Source organism: Acartia tonsa, chromosome 3, assembly GCF_053477335.1.
Source record: "Acartia tonsa isolate MP-2025a chromosome 3, ASM5347733v1, whole genome shotgun sequence".
Lineage (NCBI taxonomy): Eukaryota > Metazoa > Arthropoda > Copepoda > Calanoida > Acartiidae > Acartia > Acartia tonsa.
In genome coordinates, this window is record NC_137262.1 from 38,463,230 (window position 1) to 38,475,925 (window position 12,696).

The window sequence follows — 12,696 nt, forward strand, 5'->3', positions numbered from 1 at the left end:
ACATTCGTTATAAAGTCAAGCTTCCCTGAAATTGAGAACTTAATCGATTCAGTAGTACAGAAGTAAAACCTTATTGCTTCATATAAAAGGATTGTATTATATCTAATGGTATTCGATTTAATATTGACTTTAAAAAATAAAAATATATATTTTTACAATTTTATTTTGCTAATTAAAAAAATTACAAACTAAGAACATTATGATAAATGTTTTTGCGTTTGTTTTTTCTTCTTTTTTAAGAATATTTTCAGATTTTTCCATATTACATTTTTCCCATGTTATTAAATCATCTATTTACAAACATAACTTATTTTAACGAGTTGTGTATGGGGATGATGCATTGTACAGAGGTGGATTCTTAAAAAAAATAGGTTCACTGCATCGCATCCTCAACAAAATTGTTTTTGTGAAAAATCCTCTAAAATCACATAAAAAATCTCCAAAAATGAAATAAAATAAAAGAAGAGTTATTAACATAAGAATTTTGGAGGATTTTTCACAAAAAGAATTTTGGTGAGGCATCAATGCAGCAACCCTATTTTGTTAAGAATCCACCTCAGGAATGACTGTGGTGCTTTCCCTCAAAGTGTGTAGCGAGCACAAATCCCTCGTCTCAATTGATTTTTATTTAAATTGAAAGGACTTTTTTCATATGACTATCCCTTTCCAGGTCCACTGTGTCCCAACCTTGCGGAGCTATCTTCTATTAACTTAACCTAACCCATCAATCTAATTTATTTGAAAATAAGTGAGGAAGGAAAATCGCCATTTCAGATTTTTATTGTTTGTTGAAATATTTTAAAACTAAGTAAACTTTAATTTGTTAGAGTATCTACGGAAATATTGATTTAAACCTGAGCTAATTTTTTATACTTTGCAATTGTCCTACCCCTACTAACTCTTATTAAGAAACATTCAAATAGGTGAGAAAATCCCCGTAAAAATAAGTGCTTCCTATAAATACACAATATACAAGTATGACACTACAATTACAACCTTGGCTAGTCAGTTACTCTTCAGTTATAATACTATAACATATTGACTTTAGAACTTTTAGGAAAAGTAGTCACAATTTTTGACTGATCACCGTTTAAGAGTTAAAAACAAGGTCTTTAAATTTGTGTTAATAACATAAAATGAGGTAGATAGCTAGATAGAAAATATATTCAGTCAGATAGATATTTAGTTGTATAGATAGATAATTAACTAGATATTTAGATAAATAAATAGACAATTAATTAAATACAAAGCCCAAATTGTGTTAAAATTGTGTCAAAAATGATCCATGTGACTTAATAAATATGAGGGATTATCCATCTCTTTTTTAGATGAATAGATAGATTGACGAATTTATTTACTGGTGTATAGATAGATAAATAGATGAATTAATAAAAAGTTTGATGTATGTATACTTAGATAGATAAATTGTTTGATAGATAGGTATACAGTTGAAGATAGATATACTGTAAATTAGATACATAGATAGATAGAGAAGAAAGGTGTCTATTATTTAATAACCCAAAATAGTCAACATCTGTCATTGCAGATAAGAAATGAACTTTCTCTCTCTCTCTCCCCCTCTCTCTCTCTCTCTCTCTCTCTCTCTCTCTCTCTCTCTCTCTCTCTCTCTCTCTCTATCTCTCTCTCTCTCTCCTCTATCTAACTATCTATCTCTCTTTCTCTCTCTCTCTCTCTCTCTCTCTCTCTCTCTCTCTCTATTTATCTATCTCTCTATCAATCTATCTTTATCTCCTATTTTTTTCTTTTTCTCTCTTTCTTTATCTTTCTCTATCTATCTCTGTTTCTCTCTCTCCTTCTCTCTCTCTCTCTCTTTCTCTCTCTCTATCTATCTCTGTTTCTCTCTCTCCTTCTCTCTCTCTCTCTACCCACTCCTGTTTCCCCATCACTCTTATTTAATGTCAAGTTTAAAAATGAATGGAAATTATTTCACCCCCTCTGTTCTCACGAATATTGTCTTTAAACAATTTTTGAAGATTAATTAATTTTGTTATTTTTTCAGGAGGAGGTTTAGGTTAATTTCCACCCCCTGAGATTTGTGACATGTCGGGCTGATGGACATAACGACGTACTATATATAGAGTAGATATACTTCTAACAAGGATAACATCACCAATAAAAGCAAAGCTCCAAAATCAGAAGGAAGGGAAAATTAACAATAACTCTTTTTAGAGTGTCAGAACTTAAAAAAACAGAACATTAATTTGTATGTCTAAACTAAATTGCAATTAAATTTATTTCAAAATTACCAAATACATACAGTAAAAAAGACATACTTTCCTTTTCTGGATTGTTAATGTTTAAAATGGACGTACGGCATTTCTGGTAACAATTATAGAGTTGCTACGTACCTAACTGTTATAGAAATCACCATGCAAATTCTAAAATCGATAGGAAAATTCTACAATTAACAAAAAGAGATAATCGTTACTGATGGACGGACGTACCGATCCTAATTAAAGAGTACCTACGCTGCTAAAAACTGATGATTGAGTGAGTTTTAAAACTTAATCAACCGTGGGGGTAATGTCAAATACTTGCAAAGTGGGAATATCAATTTAACTTTCAGGGATCTAAAGCGATAAGAAAATGGCTGATATTTTGATGTACATCCCCAATGATGATACACAAAAATAAAATTACCCCTTCAGTAGTTTAAAATTTGTGGCTGAAACGTTTGGACACTCAACTTCATGAATCAACCAATGAATTGACTTAAGTACCCAAAGTTGTAGGCCAACGTATAAAAAAGCGTTATTATAAAACTTTGGGGACTAGTGTAATAAACAGCCCATTGGCCCCTCTCTCTCTGTGAACTTTCCAGTTTCATTATTTAAAAACATTTAGACAACTTTACAGTGTGACTTCGAAACCGATTAATAACCGCTGGATTATAACCGGTTCTCAGCTCTACTGAAAAATCATGTACATATAGTATTACAGACAATTGTTTTATGAATTTTAAAATAATAATCCTAAATTTAATATCAGTTTTGTTAACTCGGGCCTTGGATCTAATAAATTTTGGTTCATCAAAAGGTATTTTCTTCTCATGGAAGCTTTAAATGTTTTTGGTTGGTTTTATGCTATATTTAAACCTTTTTAAATATAGATAAATAGATACATAAGCTAGATGGATATACATACAATTAGATACATAGATAGATAGATATATTTATCGGCACACTTTAGGCAAAATTGTTTCTTGAAAATTCTCCCAGTCTTAACTTTTTAAATATTTGACTTCTTCTGTTAAAAGTAAACTCTTATTGTTGCGCTACTTACAAAATAGGTAGGAAGCTATCAAGATAGATAGACAGCAAAATAAGAGCGATCGATATTTTTTCGGCAAACTTTAGTCAATATAGTTTCTTTTAAAATCTTTTGGAAGCCATAATAGAATATAGTTTACTCAATATACTTTGCCTGGCTAAATATAATTTTAATAATAAAAAGTTTAATAACATTTCAATATCAATTTAATTCAGCACATAACAATACAAAATCCTGCCGTTTTAATGATATTAAGTAGCATTAGTTTAATTTCAAAATTTTCCTGTAAAGTACAGTTTCAGAATTTCCCTTGAAATGCGCTGATTTTGTGACGACGAATAATCTGATCAAAGTTCAGCAAATCTTTAACACAGATCTGTCAATGTGTCCATACGTTTAAAATCCAGGGATCTAAAAGGATAAGGCAATGGGTGATAGATTGATGTACATCTCAAATGATGATACACAAATTAACCCATCTGTAGATTAAGTTTAGTGGTTGAAACGTCTGAACACTCACTTTAATTATATGTTATTTCACTAATGTCCCCAAAGTTGTTAAGCCAACGAATTGATATATTAAGTGTAATAATTTTTTACCTAGTAATTGGTGCGCTTCTTTAGTACAGGATTTTCCTTGTTTTTTAGTAGCAATCCAAGTAATTGCAAAAACTCGTAGAATTTGCTAAATTTGCTCTTAGAAATTCCTCTATCAATCTATTTATCTATCTGCCTATATATCAACATATATATCCATCTATCTATGTATCTATCTTTCAACCTCTATATTTATCTATCTATCTACCCATCAACCTCTATATTTATCTATCTATCCAAATATCAACTTCTATATTTATCTATCAATCTACCCATCAACCTCTATATTTATCTATCTATCTGCCCATCAACCTCTATATTTATCTATTTATCTACCCATCAACCTCTATATCTATCTTTCTATCTACCCATCAACCTCTGTATTATTTATCTATCTATCTGCCCATCAACCTCTATATTTATCTATCTATCTACTTATCAAACTCTATATTTATCTATCTATCTATTTATATTCTTAGTTCAGTTGTATGTAAATTAAACTATCTATGTATGTATAATTCTATCTATTTATCAATAGTTTTGCACCCTCTATTTCTCTGATAAAAAGAATTTCTCTTACTTTTTTGCCCAAGTTTTTATACGGTTCCTTTCCCTCTCTTGGCTTTCTTCTAGGCTTTTGTCGGCGCGGAGAATCGATATATTATTACTTAGATGTTGCATCAGATTTTAATAACTATGATAAGCTGGCTATAATAATGATCCACTTTCTTTACCCCCATTCCCTCACCTCCTACTGGGTGAATGAACTGACCAGTAAGCTAAATTAACGAAAAATTTTTCCTTGTCAATATATCCACGTATATTCTATATCCATTGCTCGAAGATATTTAGCAAAACCAAAGAGAATTATGATCATTAGTAGCGCAGCATTAATAAGTTTAAATTAATTTAGCTCTAAAAGAACAGTGTATTGTAATACAGTAGGTATATATATATAAGAGCAAAAGATTTCCAGTTTGAACCAACCAATTAGGATTTACTTTATAGTACCCAAAGTTGTTTTGTTAAAAGCCAACAAATGAGCTGAATAGCGATTATAAAACTTTAAATTCCTGTATAATTAACAGTCCAATGTCCCCGTCCTCTATGTTATTTATTTCTTTTAGGAGTTTAGGATCTTTAAATTGTCTATAGTTTTTTTTGGGAACAAACTAGGATATCGGACAGACGGACTGACATATTCTAGTTATATAGAAGCTTCGCTACTAATAAAAAAGTTTAGCTATTAGTATCTGCTATCTATCACCTATCTATATTTCTGTTTGTATGTCTGTCAGACATAGAATGCATGCAAATATCTATTTATTAATCTGCTTATCTATCTATCCATATTTATCAAGCTTTCTATCTGTCTATCGATCCAACTATCGACCTGTCCATTTACCAATCTATCTATCTATGGACCTATCCATTTATCTATCTATCTATCTATCTTTCTATCTATCTATCTAGCCATCTTGCTATCTTGCTATCTTGCTATCTATTTATCTATATATCTATATATCCATTAATCTATTTTAATATTTATCTATCCTTACATCTATCGGTTCTTTCACACAAAGTACCTTATTGAGCACTTGTTTTCCAACCCCATATCTTTTAAAAATAAACTGAAAATTAGCGGGGTGGGTGTATTTTTTCGTTTGTTTGCCTATAACCTAAGATAAGTTTACTTACTTACCGAAGGGATAACCTCCCCCCAAAAATACATACAAAAAAACACCTTATTTTTAATCTTTTTTTTTGAAAATAAGGGAAGGTTAGCAAACTTTTAAAAAGTACAAAAAATGTATTCTAAACTCCACCTCTTAAATGTCTTTTGAAATCTGATATTTATTGTAAATTTTATTGGTCGATTTTAATTTTTATGTTGTAATATTTATTTTTATTTTTATTATACTGTATTTTTATTAGGTTAATTTTAAAGAGATTTTTATTTTGGTTTAAGGAAAAGAATTAAAAAGTAATATAGATAGAAAGGAAAAAAATAAGATGTCTTTTTCATTATTTCTCCAAATCCTTTCAATAAATTAATATGCTGAATAAATGGATAGCTAGATAGTTGGACAGATAGTTACATGATACTAAAACTAAATAATTATGTAAATAAACAGACATATAATTAGAAAATAAGGTATGTATTATGTATGGCTTTTTGTTTGTCCATAAAAGGCATATCTGTTGAATAAAATATCAGATCTATTTTAAGTTCACTTAGATCCCGTGATGGTTTTAGGCCATTGTTTTTAGATTTAAGTTTTATTTTTCTTTGAATGCAGTTCTCCTAGACACTATAAATAGAATGATTGTTAAAGAAATTAGATAAATTAGAAGGTTTTTAATAATTGCTTAAAAGCTTATTGATAAATAGTTTGCTTGATATAGAAATATAGTTAGATATATGGAAATGTATATTTGATAGATAGATAGAAAGTAAGATATTTAAATGGCTTATTAGATAATTACGAAAAAGGCCTAAGTGACAAATTGTATGCCAGATTTATAGATAGATAGGTTGACAGGTTTGCTTGATATATAGATAGAAAATAAGGTTTTTAGATGGCTTTTTGGATGGTTGATAAATATTAGGTTAGATATGTAGACAGATACAAAAATAGATAGATAGATAGACAGGTTTTTGGGACAGATAGATAGAAAATAAGATATTTAGATGGATTTTCTGATAATTTATAAAACATATGTAGACAGATAGATAGACAGTTTTTTTTGGATAGATAGATAGAAAATAAGATATTTAGATGGCTTTTTTGATAATTCATAAAAGGCCTAACTGACAAATAGTATGATGCTTTTTAAATTATGTTTGAGTTTTTATCATAGAGAAAAAATTTAGATAGATAGGAGATAGATTGTTGGGACCTTCTTCTCATAACTCTTATTTTAACCTAATATTTCTAGTAATAATATCTGAATTAAAGTTAATTTATCACTAATGTTTTTAAAAAGTTTATCTTTTTTATCATTTCTGTGTTAAATACGTTTTTTGTTTTTACTATTCTTTTTTAGAAGAAGTACTTCTGATTATCATAATTAGGGTATTTTAATTTGTCGTCAATTGTTGTATTATGATTTTAATGACATTTAGTGAAATAATAAAGTGGCTAGTGAAATGTATCATAACCGTTCCTATGATTCTAATAAACAAAAAGGCAAAAATAAGCCTTTACTTTTTCGCCAATCTAAAGGCAACCAAATCTGTGGATCAAAGGATGCCGCGCGCGCATAAGTGTGTGCTTCCATCCAGATAGATGGATAGATAAGCGCATTAACAATCCTACAGATTCTCAGAGTCACAGTATATTTCAAGCCTAAGCAAACCTACAACTTTACTGTGACTTTAATAAAACCGTTGGTCTTTAAAACGCGCGCAAAATGGTCTCCAAGTGTGCTAAGCAATAGATTTGTATGCGCGTGGCAGGGCTAACTCAATTTGCGCCGAGCTTGTCATAGTGTGTAATATCCCATATTTAACCCTTTACAGATGGTTTATACTTATTATTCAAAATTAGGATTTTAACCTTTCACGTGTGGTATGGCTAACTGAATTTACGCCGAGCTTGTCACAGTGTGTAATATCCCATATTTAACCCTTTGCGGATGGCTCTTAGAAGTACAAGTTTCAACCCTTAATTGACGAGTAATAAGAAACTGTTATCAGTTTGCGCCAAACTTGTCATAGTGTGTAATATTCCATATTTATCCCTCTGCGGATAGTTCTAAAAAAATACAAAAAAAATGGTTTCAACCCTTAACTGATGAGTGATAAGAAACTGTTAGAATTTTGCGCCAAACTAGTCAAAGTGTGTAATGCCCCATATTGAACCCTTTAATGATGGTTTTGGAAGTTTCAAAATTAACCTTTAACCATTTATTAAAAATTCACCGATAATGATCTCAATTTGACAGTTTTATTTTATCATAACACAAAAATTAAGGGCTATTTTTTGCCGTTTGTTATACAAATATAAAATACATCAAACAATGTCTCATCAAGATAGGGTTAAATGGGCTACAACATGTTTTATATGATAAGAAATCGGACAGCGAGGGTTAATTTTTGCCATTTGTAATACAAATATGATATACATCAAACATGTGCTTAAAAAGATTTCAAATAGCCGATGCCGGGGGGTGTTGAAATAAAATAGACCACATACCAAAACAAAGTACAAAATAAAAAAAAGTTTTTAAGAAACATAATATTTATTTGGATTTGGCATTTTAACTTATTTGGATATCAAATTTTATACATAGATCATTTCAACAATCCAAATGTAAATGGGATAGGATGTCTTTTCGTCTCTTAAAGTCCCGCTTTAGGTTTTTATATTTGTTTTGTAGGTTAGATTTTGGTTAGTTTTAAAATTGCATTCTATGAAATAAGCCTCTTTTGTTACCACACTATTTAGTAAAAAGATACAACATACTCATGTTTAGTGACATTTTTACAAATCAGCTAAAATCTTTACTTTAAATATTTAGTGGCTGCTCCCCTTAGCATCTAGGGTCTCATAATTAAAGGGGAAGATATGGGCAGAAATGACCTTAAATAATCCTTGGGCAGTGGCTTATGTGAAGCTTCCTTGAAATCTGCAACTCATTCGGTTCAGTAGTAATCTACCGACATTAAACATCATTGAAAGCCAAATTACCTAATATAACATTGTTTATATAAAAGCAAAAATGTTTGTAGAATTAACAAAAGTGGTAAGCTGGATCTTAACAGACAACCAAAAACCTTACTAATTTATAGATTTTGCAGTTAAAAGTTAGTATTCTTGGTTTACTAGAGACTAGGTTTAAGTTCGTTTCAAAGGATTGTTGTTGTTGCGTAATTTTCGAACACAATTTTTCTTGTCAAAAAAAGGAGAAACACACATACAAACATTGAAACTGAGATTTTACGGATGTTTAAAAAGGGATAAAGGATTGGTTTTAGGATGTGTAATATCATAGTTTATCAATATGATTAAAGCCTGGACAAGCATAGTAATCTACTGTAATATTAGTAATTAATAAATGTGGAACCGTCTTTTAAGAATGGTATTATGTGTCCATTTTGAATTTAAATATCATTTTAGAATTTTTTAGAGATAAAGAGAGATTGAGGGAAGAGAGAGAGATAGATAGATAGATAGAGAGAGAGAGAGAAAGAAAGAGAGAGAGAGAGAGAGAGAGAGAGAGAGAGAGAGAGAGAGAGGGGGGGTCAAAACTTTTAAGGATACAGTGATAATACAAATAATATTTCCCCAAGCTATTGTGATCAAAAATGTGCATTTGATTTTTGATATATTATATAGGTTATTTAATTTTAATTTACAATTTAGCATTAGATATTATTTTCAATTGCGGAAAGGTTGGAAGAAAACTATCTTCTTTTCTTCAGATTATATATCTCTATCTATGTATAATCGCTGGTATTATAGATGTAAAATGAGCTCTATGGTTTGATTTTAAATTACTCATAATATCTATAGATAGATAGAAAATAGATATGTGGATATAGAGATGGATAGAAAGATAGATGGATTAATATATGTATGAAAAGATGGATAGATAAATGGACAAATAAAAGAATTAATGAATAGATAGATGTATTGTATACATCAATTCATATAGAATGATAGATAGATAGATAGATGCACATTACTTCGGATAGAAAGATAATTGGATGTATAACTGGATAGAAAGATAATTATGTGTATAGATGATAGACGGATAAACAGATGAAACTTGAAAGAGAATTAAACAATTAGATTTTAAGAGAGATTGATAAAGATCTAAAAATGTGGGTTTAAGTTCAAAACGTTTAGATATCCTATTGTTTAAAGTAGTAAGCTTTTTTTGAAAGATATCACTATCCGCTGAACTAATATGATTTTCCTTTACAGTGGACCTTCTTATAGGTCTATAGAAGATTTTAACTATTTTGGGGGTGGGTATCTTCACCCTTCCAATAAAAAATGATCCCCCCCTAAAAAAAAATTTTTTTTACTTTATCTTTTTAAAACTAAAATTGAAATGGGGCTGGTTCGACTTTTCCCCCTCCTACCTTAATTGCCCCTAGAGGCTTCTTGGCGTCGCCGCTAGTCCTATTGTATAAAGAAGCAAGGCCTTTTTTTGTCCGTAGCTTAAGATCTCAATATCTAATAAACCGATTGAGTTCTCTTTTTAAGGTATGCTTCTCACATCTCCTGTGATGGTTTTAGGCCATTCTATTTAAAGATGAAAGTCTTTGGATGGTTTTAAGCTATTTTTCTAGCCCATATCTGCCTCTTTGAATACAGAGCCCCTAGGAGTTGGGGGCGTAGCTTAATATTTCGATAACTACTTACCCAATTGAGATCTACATCCTAGGAAAGTTTCATATGAGTCTTGGTATTGTTTAAGACTGTTTTGTTACTCGGTAGATAGATAAAAAAGACGGCTGACTTTTTAGGACTTAATTAGAGAGTTCCTTTCCTTAAATAATTGTACCTAAATGTCCTAGGAATGAAGGTTCCAAAAATCAGTTAGATTGGATGGGATAAAAATGTTTTTAATGAACTTACAGACTTTCTGGTAACTATTATAAAATTGCTACACAGTCTAACGTACCTAACTGTAACAGGAATCATAAAGAAAAATTTTGAATCCATAGGACAATTTTAACATACCTAACTTAACTCTGAGAGCTCTCCATTACGTAAAGACACACGGACTTACAAACGGAAAGACTAAAACTAATTATAGAAAAGCTCCTTTTTTTAGTTCTTCGTTTCTTATGAATTTTGTCATTCTTGTCGTATTTTAAAATAACATAGGTCTTTGACAAAGCATTATTTTTCTACATATGTTTTTCAAATACAAATTTTAGGATTATCATATTTTAATATTGTTCAAACAAGGACATTTAAATGAACACAGTAATAGTGTCTGACTGATTATGACGTAACAAAAAAATAGCCAATGAGAGGCCACTATAAATTTTACTATTGATCAATAACGGCCTCTCATTGGCTAATTTTTTTTTGTTACGTCATAATCAGTCAGACACTATTACTGTGTTCCATTTAAATTGATAAATTTCACAGCAGTAATAAGTTAACTAAGATTTTTAATGTAAAAGAATAATAAAGTATCATACAGTAAAGTTGTATGATTTAAAGCTATTTTTGTAAGTTTTAGCAGTTAGTGTCAATAAATCTCTGAATATGACATTTCTGTATTTACACACCAATAAAGTTAAACCAGCATATGGGGGTGTCTTAAAAGTCACCTCCCCCCCTGGCAAAGCCCTAAGCACGCACACCACTGATTAATGAGAAGCTACGCACTCTAGAATTAATAAATAGTTTAAATATGCACTAGCGGCTTCGCCCCTAGAGCGGTTAGTGAGATCCTTCGCTACAAAAAAAAAGGTTACTTCTTTATATTATAGGATAGAAATAATATTTTTGTTGCAACTATTATTAAGGATTACTTACTTTTTTGGTATTTTTTAAAGGGAAGCTTGATAGTAATTTGAATATGACCTTATACTTGAATGAATTGTCCTATAAATATACAACTGAAGCAAGTTTTAATTTAGCATCATGAGTTATAATTCAACCTATATTGAAGATATTTAGCAAACCGTACATTATATTTTCTACAATTTTTTTTATATTTGTTTAATTGTTGGCATTATAGTTTTACTGGAAGTGCAATAGCCCTTCTTATGTCCTATATAATTATTGTTTGAACAATGTTATTACAATTGTTAGTAAAGGCAGTGGGGTGTAAAATCCCCCCCAACCCCCCTCCATAGATTTTTGTAAAGGGATGAAAACTAATAATATAAAAGAAACACTTAAATATATATCTTATGATTATTGTTTAAATATATGTAAAAAAATGTCAAAAAGTCTTTGGGGTGGAAAACTCCTCCTCCCACCAAAATCTCTGACGAGGGGATAAGCAATAGGAAACAAAATTCGTTAAAAAGGTAAACAAACCCCAGTTGGGTGTAAAATACCCCTCAACCTCCTTATAATTTATATTGGGGTTGTGGGGGGTCAGATATTTTCGATTGGTGCAATAAAATAATTTTTAAATATCCCATTTATAAATTGTAGGCTTAAATCATTTTTTGACACTATTGAATATAATAGTATCAAAACTAAAATCCCCTCACCCCCCTCTTATTTTTTAAGATTGCAGCTTCTCTTTGATTGGAATTTGTCCGTTTGTCCCTGAAAATGATTTAAGAAAAAAACACACTTTAACAAATTTTAAAGGATACTTTTGTTAATTATTACTGTATAACAGTATATTGTTTAAATGTATTAGTATAGATGTATAACCCAGATGATTACCTGGTTCTAGTGGTGGGGGACGTTTTTTGTTTGCTAGCAAATTATTTTCTACTCTTTTGAAGCGACTTGGCTGTGTTAATATAACCGACGCTATTGGCGGATATTGGCTAAGACCCAATTGAAAGCCGACACAGAGAACATACAGTTATTTAACTCCTGCCCCCTTTATTATTTTACTTTAATATCTTAACAACTATGTTGTTTTCTTTTCTGTGTTGCGCTACTTATTGAAATAATTGTTCTTGTTAATAAACTTAATCCCCAAAAATTACATATTATTATTTATATTGTATACATTTCAGAAAAAAAACGTTTAAACGTTATTATTGAAAATAACCTTAAATGAAAGTAACAGGGCTTCTATCTGTTTGTCTGGAAGTATCTTAAGATCTTGTTAACCGACTATATTGCTTTACTATTTTCATTGAAG